Here is a 12,674-nt window from a genome sequence, read left to right on the forward strand (position 1 = left end):
AGACTTGTATCGCACAAGTACAGTCACTGTCTTTTGTACACGTTCTCTTGTGTTAAAAATAATTTATATTTTTAATTATGTATTTTACTTATATTATTTTCTCAAAATAAATATAAGTATCTTGTATTTTGCACTTTGCACCCGAATTATGTATCTTTGTTCAAAACTTCATTTTATGTTCATAACTTGTCCAAGTTATTTATTCTATCAAATAATATATTTTCACAAATATATTTTCTTGTATTTGCCTACGCATGTTGTATGTGTATTTTTGTATTTTCACTTCTTACGGGTGTTTATTGTATTTTCAAGTCCTAATACACTATCACGTATAATACATACTACATACACTTAGCACAAAATTTGGTGATCAAATAATATATATATTTTTCTCAAAAATATACATACTTAATGTAAATTTTAACCTTGAAGAAATCATCATTTCATAACACAAAAATTAGGGAAACCTTGGTAAATACCTTGATATACATTTTTAGGGAATAAGTTTCTTAGAAACTTATATTTTTCTAAGTGTCAAAATTTATAAAAATTTTGACAGAGTTTCCCCTAAAAATGGAGGTTTCCCATGTTTTCAAAACATGTGTTTAGTTTCTTTTAAATCATCATCAAGCATTAACAACTCATTCAAGTCTTACTACAAGCCAAAATCATGTAAATCGCGTTATATCATGAACTTGTTATATCCCGAAAACGCGTAGTAACTTGGTAAAGCTCTTAGTGGGCTTAGTTACCTTCCAAAGTATAATTATCTCTTTAAAACTCACCTTCTTGCAAAAGTTTAGTGTTTACAACTTGTGAACAATTTTTACAAAATTTAACTCCTTTGAACTCTTCTTGTAAACAAAATATTCTCATACTTGTCTTATTTCTAAAAATAGCGTAAGTGTTTGTAATAGTCATGATTTTCCAAAAACCGCTTCTCTAACTTGGTTTCCTTACAACAATCCTTTGTAACTCCTGGATTTACAAGATCATCAACTTAGTAGTTTAATTATATTTCATGAAAAATCATTTTTATCAAGTTCATATTTAACTAGAAGGTGGTTATTTTATGTAATACATAACCACTTTCTAATCTTGTTAAATCATTTTCCCAAATATTATTTAACAAGGTCCATATGGTGATTAACAACACACCATCAAGAATCATCGTAAAAGTTAACAACATCATCATAACAACATTCTACAATCAACATTTCATCTCTAAGTAATCTTTTATGTAAAGCTTCATGTTCATATTTTTAGTTCTTGTCTCTTTAGTGTTTTTGATCATAACCATCAAACTACAACTTTTAACTATGAAACAAGATGAACAAGAGTTTAACAAGAACTTACTACTATCACAAAGGCTAGGGATGATTCATGTGAAGAATATGATGAAGAATGATGGTGAAAAAGCAAGAAACATGGTCCTTTGAAGCTCCACAAGTTGCAACTTCCTTGAATCACCTTATAAGCTTGAATGGAACTTGAAAAATGGATGAAATTAGTGGATTGGTGGTGGTGATGGGGGCGGTTAAGGTGAGCCGAGAAGGAGGGGGTGGGGTGTGAAGGTGTGTTGTGAATTATGAGAGGTAATGTTGTGATCTTCAAGACCATGCTTATATAGATACTTCATATATTTTGGCAAGTTCTTCAAGCAACAATCTAATAAACAATTGAGATATAATCTAGCATAAGGTTGAGGCATGGTGTAAATTTTTGGTGTGGTTCCATAAGGGACCGAATTCGGTTAGGGGGGGGGGGTTGGTTGCAAGTTTTGTAACTAAGTTGTGATGGTAAGTTAGATTCCAAGTAATATGCTTATATATGTTATTTATTTGGTATTTAATGGGTGTTAGGGTGTTCGGGGATCAAGACTAGCCAGGAAATAAATAAACAGTGTGTTTGGCAAAAAATTAGTGTCCCGGGTAATGTCCGGTTTTCCAGTTAGATACTGTTTCGTTAAAGCATTTAATTATTCCTTAAGGGGTCTTTTATATACCCTTTTGTAACCCTTTCAATTCCCGTCACTTAGGGAAATATTCTGGATGATAAAACGTAAATTCTGCATGATATTTACGTGTTAAAAGCTGATTCATAGCTGAATTTAATAAAATTCTGCACTTAAAGTGCGTTTCGGGTGCTTTTTAGTGCGTATTTTAGCTTCCGGAAAGCCTATATATAAACCCTTGTATGTACTCTTGGGTTTTAATGTATTCTTGTCGTTGGACCTTCACCTAGGTTCCAATTCTATTGTCTAACTACTTTCTATAGATTTGTTGACACAATGTGTCTTACCGGTGAGTTTACTAGTATTTCTGATGCAACGCTGTTCATTAATGCATAAAGTAATTCTTGTAGTATAAAACGTGCATGAATTCACTTGTTTAGTATGTAATAAGACAATGTTGACATTTAAGCACATAATTGCAGTCATTATATAATAATTAAATGTTAGGCCCTAAAGTGTGAGACTGACGCATCAAATTAATCCAACGGGCTATGGTTACGAACTGGGCTTTACCGGGTTAGTTAATATTAGGTTTTGGACCTTTATAGGTCACTTGGGCCAAGCTTTAGGCCATGTGGGCCAAGCAGGCCCAAGGGGAGCCCATGTAGGGAAGTGGGCTTGCCTAGGTATATAAACAAGTTTACAACTTGTTTTAGGGTTGGACATTCATAGTTACAGATTTCCTAGAGAGAGAGGCGATTGGATTGCAAGCTTGTACCAGACGATTTTGCTAGTTGATAGTAATAGAATCGTGTGCAAGTTTAAAGGTGATTCGGTTTTGTGTTCTTTGATTTTCATATTTTTCGATTTATCTTGAATCATCTTGTGATTGGATTCCGCACTCTCACAAGATTGGTTGATATCATTGAAAGATCCGGTTAAACGGGACTTACAAGTGGTATCAGAGCCTTTAGAACCTATTTCTAGGCTCAGTGTGATATCAAAGATTCAAGATTTTTCGTTAATTTTTGTTCGGTGTTCTTCGTGTTCTTCGCGTTCTTCGTTGTGTTCATCGAGTTTCTTAAAAAAAATTGGTATATTTTGGTATGTTTGATTTTTGAAAGTTGTTAAGATTTGAAATTTTCAAATTTTTGCCAAGTTTGAAAAGGGATCTATTCTTGAAATACGATTTTATTTTTAAACTAGAATTACCACCCGCCGCAATGCGGCGGGGATGCGTTATTTATATATCATATTAGATGAAAGACAAATGTTTCTTACATGACCGCGAGCCTGTGTGTAAAATATAGAAAATAATAACTGAGCCGATCTATGACCCACGCATTGCAACAGACCTATCAAACGGAGAAAAATAGACGCGTTGTGACGAGCTTGTCAAATAGGATAAAGTAGATGAAAAAATGTTGAACTCCACACGCACGTTATGGCATGATAACCCGGAAAATCTAGAACGAAACGTTAAACACAAAACTTGCGATAGATGAAAAGTATATGGGGTCAAAGTTGCAAAAGTTGAAAAGCTTTAAGTTAAAAGTAAAAAAAATCAAAGTGGTTAAATTGTAAAAGATGAAAATTTTTGAATTAAAAGTGAGGGTCCAAATTAATTAAAGGGGTTAGATTGTATAAGATGGAAAGTTTTGAAGTAGAAATGAAAAATTAAATTAATCAAGGGTGTTAAATTACCAAAAGATTAAAACCTTAAACTAAAATTGTCAAAGAGTGATACTTTAGGGTTGGAAAGGGAAAATTCCAAATTTTTTTTGAAACACTCCCAAAGCTAAAAGTACAAGACATCTATGCACAAAGAAGTTACTAATTTATAGGTTTATAATTTGGAGATAATTATTTTTAGAAAAGGATTTGCAATATTTTTGAAGATAATCACTGCTTCTTTTTCGGAATATCTGGTTGTCAACCTTTTTGGACAAGTCGCAATCAACTCCTCATCATCACAGCAGCTCTTGTGGTCTCGAGTCATTTGCAACTCGCAATCATCAGTCGCAACCGGTTGTCATCACTGTTACGAGTTATCCTTCAATCATTCTTCAATACTCTTAGTCGCAACCGGGTTCTCAGTCGCAACCATCATCAAATCATCATAAGTCGCAATCACGGTTTCGACAAATCCTGCTTGAGTCGCAACCATCTCGATTACGAGTCGCAATCTCATTCTCGAGTTATCATTTTACGGTTCCGAGTCGCAACCGAGATCTCGACTCATCATCTTCGGTTGTCTCGACTCATCATCCTCAGCAATCTCGAGTCGCAACCGCGGTTCAGATTTCGCGTTTTCAAGTCGTCTTCTCCGATCTCTGTTCATCTTTAACGCCAACCACCGCCGTTTCTCCGACTCGTTTGAAGGTACATCTGATATCACCCTCTCATCATCACTGAAAACGCGTCAAGATTATCATCAGTTGTCATCACAGTGAAACCCGTCATCACGGTTGTCTCCGACTTCGACCATCTTCATCATCTGTTTCGTGTTCTCTTTTCATCATCGTTCTATCTCACCATCTCCCTGTTTCTCTCCGTCATCGGCCACCGTTCCGACACATCACCATTCCGACAACCATTCACAATCTGGTCTTAAATCTGAAATAGGATTTTGGTTCTAGCTGTTAATCGAAGACGGTCGGCATTTTTAGGGTTTTGGTAGTTCAGGTGTGTTTAACGAAGAAGAAGACAAACAGCATTTGATTTCCTTTTGATTTTTATAATAATAATAATAATAATAATATCTATTAGTTTACTTTTCTAATTAAAAAAAAAAAAACAAATACAAATAAAATAAAAAAATAAAAATAAAAAAGGGGGTGTTTGTTTCGTGGTGATAACGGTTTTGACAGGTTTTTGAGGTGCGGTTTCGAAAGCGGGTTCGTTCCTTCGTGTTCAACGGGTTTGAGTTAGCGAGCACACGGGTTCTCGTTTGGTTTGTGTTTTGTGGAGAAGAACAAAAGTGTCAACCACCAACTGAAATTATGACAGTCCGTGAAGAGATACTTTCTATTTTCTGCACTCCTGAGTGTAGAGAAAGAGTTGAGGCATATCGGTTACACAACGCTGAACTTATTCAAGATTATCAAGATCTTAAAAATAAAAACTTTACGTTGGCCAAAAATGAAAAGCTTTACAAAGAAAAAATTGAGGCCCAAAGAAAAGATATAGTTCAGTTAAAAGAAGACCTCAGTGCTAAAAACTGTAATTTTTTAGATGCTCTAGCAACAATTAGTGACTTGACCAAAGAATTAGAAGATTTGAAAGTCAAATATCAGGTAAATGAAATCAATATTAAAAAATTTGACACTTCTAGTAATTTGGTCAAGAACATTTGTGACATACAACTAGAGTACAAAGAAAAGAAAGGGGCTGGTCTGGGATACACAAAAACTCCTCCTCCATACAATCATAATTACACTTATATGCCTTTCACGGAAGAGGAGTTAATTAATGAGGGCAAGATGACTTACGGTCCAAAAACCGATAAGTCATCAATCAACAGCAAATCTGTTGATAAACAACCAGGTCATTCAATGAATTTTGTCTCAAAAGGAAATGTTGATCCTAACCAGTCGTTTGCATGTGCAGAAAAAGTTGATGTGAAATGTGAAGAGACACTTGGGGGAGAACAAGTTTTAAATTCTGATTCACAAAAACCTTGTTTTGATGAAAATAATCCTGATCTTATTTTGGGACAAAGTATTTTTAGCATGTTACTTTCTTTAGCTGGTAATGGGCCTGATGTTTTGGGCAAGACTGATGATGTTTGTGTTGAAACTGTGAACATTAATTCTGGTGATGAATTATCTTCGGTTAATAATTGTGAATGTGATGGTTCTAATATGTCAGATGATAGTGTTGCAGGTGAGGTCCCTCAGGATACATTCAGTGAAACCACTGAAACTTCTTCTCAAGAAAATCAAGAATATCCTGATTCTTCTTCTGAATCGGTCTCAGTGGGAGTCCCTAATGTTGAATCTAGCGGGACCCCATTGGAAACCGTTGATGCATGTGATGAAGAAACGCGTGTTGATGAAATTTCTACATCTTCTGAAATTAAAACTGAACCAGATTTGGAAAAAGAAGAGGTACAGAAGAAATCTGAAAAGGCACATGGAACACACGCAAAGCAACCTAAGCATGCTAAGCAAGCTCGCTCATCTAGACCCATCAGATCAGCTACTGTTGCTGGCTCTCCGAATCTCCATACATTGAAGCGACAGACATGTTTCAACTGTGGAATTACTGGGCACATTGCTAGAAATTGTGTTCATCGCCCAAACGTGCAACAAAATGCGAATATTCACTCTTGTGCCGATGTTTGTGAGCCGGTTCACAACACGCAAAAGGAGCCAAAACGAGCAGATCGTAGTCGGGGGTATACGAAGTCTGCTTATCAAGGACAACCACGATCTCATAAGGCTCATGATAAGGTGATTGAAAGCTCCAATAAGGGAGAAAAGATGAAGAATGGTGCTCAGAGCAACAAGATTTCTGCGAACAACAAATACAAGCACCCAAATTCGTCTTCGTCTAAGAGAAATGTGCAGGCGCATCCAGTGCAAAAAGGATCAGTTTGTCCTTCAGGAACTGCTAGAGCAAATCAAGATGCTCAAAACGTCTTTCCGATGAAAAGACAAACTTGCTACAACTGTGGCACTGCGGGTCATATTGCTAGAAACTGCACACGGCGTCCCCATGTACCCTACTATATGCAAAATCAGAGGGTTACACCAAAGGGTAACTACCATTCCAAGCCAATGAAGGTATCTTTACCTAAGGCAATGAAGAATGTGAATCCCAAGGTTAAACCTTCTGATGGGGATTGGAACGCTGCTAAAAACAAACGCAAAGCTGTTCAGGAACAAAAATCTGTTTTCAAAACTCACAAACCTGAACAAGTTAAAGTTGCTCAACCGAAGGCAACAAACACGTTTGTTAGACCGAAACAGATTTGGAAACCCAAATCCAATGCAGCAATGTCTCCAATCCTTGAAACTAAAGGGGACTTGTGTTTGAAAGAAGTGTCTTACTTTGATGCTTCAGGAAATCCCAGGACCACGATGGCCTGGGTACCCATGTCTTACTAATCTCCTTACTTTTCAGGAACAACTAAGGAGGAGCTGTTGACAATCTCTGGAATGTTGATAGCGGTTGTTCCAGAGATAAAAACGGGTAACATTTCACTGTTGCAAAAAGTTAAAATTTTTTTTACAGATGATATGTTTCCTTTGGAGGAGATTAAAGAAGTAAGAAATGATCAGCAAGAGGTACCGTTTAAATTCAGTGCTTTGATTTGAATATGATTAGTCTTCAATCTGATGATAGAACGGTTAAACAAAAAATATTTTCTCTCTTTTTCTTAGTTTATAACTTTGTATATAAAGTGTCCTTTCTCTAGTAAATGGTAAATTTGCGCAAAAATCCAAGATTTATGCACAAATTTAGGGGGGGAGAGAGACATATATAGAGTTTAGGGGGAGAAAACTCAAGAGTTTGCTGTATATATGTATTGCTTTAGGGGGAGAAAATGAGAAAAACACAAAAACATTAGAAAAATGAAAAAGCCAAAAAGAAAAATTGCATGATATGGGAAGTGAAATAAATGTTCGTGTTAAAGGGTCTGACTAACACATGTAAGGTGCCATAGCTGAAAAGACTAGGATCTACTGCGATATGTCGATAGGCTTGACGCTCAACATAAAAAAGATACTAAGTGATATAAACATAACGATCTATGTATCATGTGGGTAACATACCAACGGCGTATGATTTTATTGTCTTAAATCTTGCGTTGATAGATAGCCAACATCTGAGGTTTCGGGTCTTTATATTGTTGAATCATCCAGGGATATCTTGGTTGTTCTTCTGTTCAGAACTAAATTAGTACATGACCCCAGGAAAGAAAGTCACTTGGAATTAGCTCATTTCTATTTGAATGTCTGTATGTTTTCCCGATACACACAATTTTGATCTGATTCTGAAATCTTCTCTGAAAAAAGTCGTGTACCTCCTCTGCTGCATCCAGATACATGCTGACCTGGAGGTGCTAGGCAACGACAGCTTCTGCTGCATCCAGATACATGCTGACCTAGCTGTACGTTGTCGCACTGTAGATCTAAACACCCGAAAGAGGCCCTCTAGTGCCCAAAAGAAACCCCAATAAACCTATATCAAATTGAGAAAAACTCATTTGATCTGTATATTATACCATCTCTGCAAAAGATCTATTCTTTTCTTTTCTCAACCTACTCCCAGTTAAGATTTCAGAAATCTGGATTGGACTTGTGAAATATGTGGTAGGGAAGATACTTGCATGATAGAGTGTGCTGTTTATATTTCCGGGATTTGATTAGTATTTATTTGGGTGTTCACTGTTAAGAAATTAAAACATGATAAAACAGATTATATGCAGACTGCACAGTCAGGATATCTTAAAGGATGACATCAGTATACTCACCTGCTACGATGAATCGTTGTGCTTACCTTGATCGCGGGGGTATGCCTTGGAATGGGACACACGGGTATAATAGTATAATATTACCTTAAGCATACCACGAAGTTGAAAAATTGAAAGTTGAGCGTTAAAGTTTAAGTGGACAAACATATTGGCAATCGCATAGACCAGTTTGATTAGGCTCGAACTGAAAAGTGTTCCTTAGTCTGCCTGAAAACGAATTTTGATCCCATTTGCAATTGTAATTGTATATTATGGTAGTTGTTTATATTTTGAGTTTTTATTTGTTTTAGTTCTTAAAAATTAAAAATTAAAAAAAAAATAGAAAAATTCAAAAATCCAAAACTAGTGTGTTTATTTGTTTTTCTTAAAATTAAAAAAATATAACCGTTCTTGAAGATTTGACTGATCATCAAAAGTTAAAAGAATTTAAATTGTGAAATTGGATGTACCTAGTGTTCATGTGGTACTCTCCCTGTTGCATAAGAAATGTTTGCTTATGAGTTTGTGAGCATGTGCAGAACTTGATTTAAATCAAGAACAGGGGTTGATGAAGACTGAGATGCTGTTAGTTGCTGAAGAAGTCTGAAGCAGCACAACAACAAGATGTACCTGAGTCAGAAGAACCGGATACGAGACGCCGTCTGACAGTGAAAGTACATTCGAAGAAGTACCGTGAACCTGCTTGAAAGACAAAGACTGAAGAAGAAAAGAACTGCTGAGAATCCTCCTCTCACATTCTTTTGAACAAGATTTTCAAGCAAATGCTGATCGTGATCCTGATATGAAGCTAACCACAAGATTTGAAGAAAGAGACCCAGTGCTGAGAGTTCAGAAGTCAAGAACTTCCTCAACATCTGCAGCATAGCGACAACCATAGAGTTCGTTGAAGACTTTGCTGAATTCAAGTATGAAGACAATTTGATGGCATCAGTCTAGGGGGAGATTGTTAGGCCCTAAAGTGTGAGACTGACGCATCAAATTAATCCAACGGGCTATGGTTACGAACTGGGCTTTACCGGGTTAGTTAATATTAGGTTTTGGACCTTTATAGGTCACTTGGGCCAAGCTTTAGGCCATGTGGGCCAAGCAGGCCCAAGGGGAGCCCATGTAGGGAAGTGGGCTTGCCTAGGTATATAAACAAGTTTACAACTTGTTTTAGGGTTGGACATTCATAGTTACAGATTTCCTAGAGAGAGAGGCGATTGGATTGCAAGCTTGTACCAGACGATTTTGCTAGTTGATAGTAATAGAATCGTGTGCAAGTTTAAAGGTGATTCGGTTTTGTGTTCTTTGATTTTCATATTTTTCGATTTATCTTGAATCATCTTGTGATTGGATTCCGCACTCTCACAAGATTGGTTGATATCATTGAAAGATCCGGTTAAACGGGACTTACATTAAAGTGTACGGAAATTACCGGTTTGGTGCCAGTTGTCACAGTCTCCCCCCGTTAAAAGAATTTCGTCCCGAAATTCAGGCTGAACTAACTCTCGCAAGAGTCTTCTTGAATAGGTGGGGATATTTTTCTTTGAACTGGTCTTCACATTCCCACGTGTACTTGGGTCCGTGCTTAGAGTTCCAACGTACTTTAACAAGTTTCACACTGCTCCTCCTGGTCTTGTTGACTTTCCAGTCTGTAACCTCAACGGGTTGTTCAGTAAATCGGAGGGTGTCATCAATATGCACTTCATCCGCAGGGATGATCACGTCTTCTTGTGTTGGACTCTTTTTGAGGTTGGATACATGGAACGTGTCATGTACTCCATTAAGCTCTTCTGGTAATTCCAACTTGTATGCCACGTTACCAATTCTTTCCAAAATCTTGAATGGTCCGATGTATCGTGGATTCAGCTTTCCACGCTTTCCAAATCTGACTATGCCCTTCCAAGGTGAGACCTTTAACAACATTTTGTCTCCCACCTCGAATTCTAATGGTTTTCGTCTTCGATCAACGTAGCTCTTTTGTCGATCTCGGGCCGCCTTAATGCGCTCTCGGATCTGCGTGATCTTCTCGGTTGTCTCTTGTACAAGTTTAGGACCAACCATACGTTTATCTCCAGCGTCTGCCCAACATAAGGGCGACCGACATTTGCGGCCATACAGAGCTTCGAACGGTGTGGCTTTTATGCTTGTATGATAATTGTTATTGTAGGAAAACTCAACCAAAGGTAGGTGAGTATCCCAGCTGCCGCCTAGGTCCATGACACATGCGCGAAGCATATCTTCTAGCGTTTGTATAGTCCGTTCGCTCTGGCCGTCTGTTTGTGTATGGAATGCCGTGCTTAGATCTAATTGAGATCCAAAGGCTTCCTGAAAGGATTGCCAGATTCTTGAGACAAAGCGTCCATCTCTGTCTGAAATAATTAAGATTAGCACTCCATGACGTGCCACGATTTCCTTTAAGTATATCTCTGCAAGTTTTCCAGTGTTGTCTTTTTCTCGGATCGGTAGGAAGTGCGCAGATTTGTTAACCGATCGACTATCACCCATATCATATCGTGCCCTCTTGGGGTCTTGGGTAATTTTGTGATGAAGTCCATTGAGATTTGCTCCCACTTCCACATGGGTATCTCTGGTTGTTGTAGTAGGCCAGACGGTTTCTGATATTCGGCCTTAACCTTAGCACATGTTAAGCACTTTCCAACATAAACAGCAACATCGCTTTTGAGTCTCGGCCACCAATAGTATTCCTTCAAGTCTTGATACATCTTGTCCGATCCTGGATGGATCGAGTGTCTCGATTTATGTGCTTCATCAAGGATGACTTCTCGAATGCCGCCATAGAGCAGAACCCAAATATGCTTCTTAAAGTATAGGGCTCCCTCTTCATTTGGCACCATATATTTCAACATACCCCGGAGGTATTCAGCTTTACGGTTTTCCATCTTAAGGGCCTCTTGTTGTGCATCACGAATGCGTGCTGCGAGGTTCTTCGAATCGTCATTTCCGATGCTCGAATCCTTAGGGTCTTAACCCTTTCTTTTTGACTTAATGTGTCCGCTACAACGTTTGCCTTCCCAGGATGGTACTTAATCTCACAGTCGTAATCATTTAGCAGCTCGACCCATCGTCGCTGACGCATGTTTAATTCCTTCTGATCAAGTATGTGTTGTAAGCTTTTGTGATCTGTGAAGATTGTACATCGAGTACCATATAGATAATGTCGCCAGATTTTCAAGGCGAATACCACTGCGCCGAGTTCCAATTCGTGAGTGGTATAGTTTCTTTCATGTACCTTCAATTGTCTTGAAGCATAAGCGATGACTTTTTGGCGTTGCATGAGCACACAACCCAAACCTTGTCGTGACGCGTCAGAGTATACCACGAAGTCCTCAGTGCCTTCGGGTAAGGATAGTATCGGTGCATCGCATAGCTTATTCTTAAGTAGTTGGAAGGCTTCTTCCTGCTTGTCACCCCAGTGGTATTTCTTGTCTTTCTGCGTGAGGGTAGTCAGCGGTTGGGCTATTTTGGAGAAATTCTCAATGAATCGCCGGTAATACCCCGCTAAGCCCAGAAATTGCCGAACTTCAGTTGGGGTTTTGGGGGCTTCCCAATTCTTTATTGCTTCAACCTTGGATGGGTCTACATGAATGCCCTTCTCATTCACAACGTGACCTAGAAATTGTACTTCGCGAATCCAGAATTCGCATTTCAAGAACTTTGCATAAAGTTTTTCTTTCCTCAGTAGCTCCAAAATGGTTCTGAGATGTTGCTCGTGTTCTTCTTTCGTCCGCGAGTAAATCAGGATATCATCAATCACGAATTTATCGAGATATGGTTTGCAAACGCGGTTCATCAGATCCATAAATACCGCTGGTGCGTTCGTCAATCCAAATAGCATCACAAGAAACTCGTAGTGCCCATAACGTGTTCTGAATGCAGTCTTTGGTACGCTTTCCTCTTGTATCCTTAACTGATGGTATCCAGATCGAAGATCGATCTTGGAATAGTAGCTTGATCCTTACAATTGATCAAATAAGTCATCAATCCTCGGTAGTGGATACCGATTCTTGATTGTGAGCTTGTTCAGTTCCCTGTAATCGATACACATCCGCAGAGTTCCATCCTTTTTCTTCACGAACAATACTGGAGCTCCCCAGGGTGAGAAGCTTGGCCTTATGAATCCTTTATCCAACAACTCCTGGAGTTATGTAGATAATTCTTGTATTTCGAATGGTACAAGTCGATAGGGTGCCTTGGCTACAGGAGAGGCTCCTGGAACCAGGTCTATACGAAATT

Source organism: Helianthus annuus, chromosome 11 (genome assembly GCF_002127325.2).
Source record: "Helianthus annuus cultivar XRQ/B chromosome 11, HanXRQr2.0-SUNRISE, whole genome shotgun sequence".
NCBI classification, from domain to species: Eukaryota; Viridiplantae; Streptophyta; class Magnoliopsida; order Asterales; family Asteraceae; genus Helianthus; species Helianthus annuus.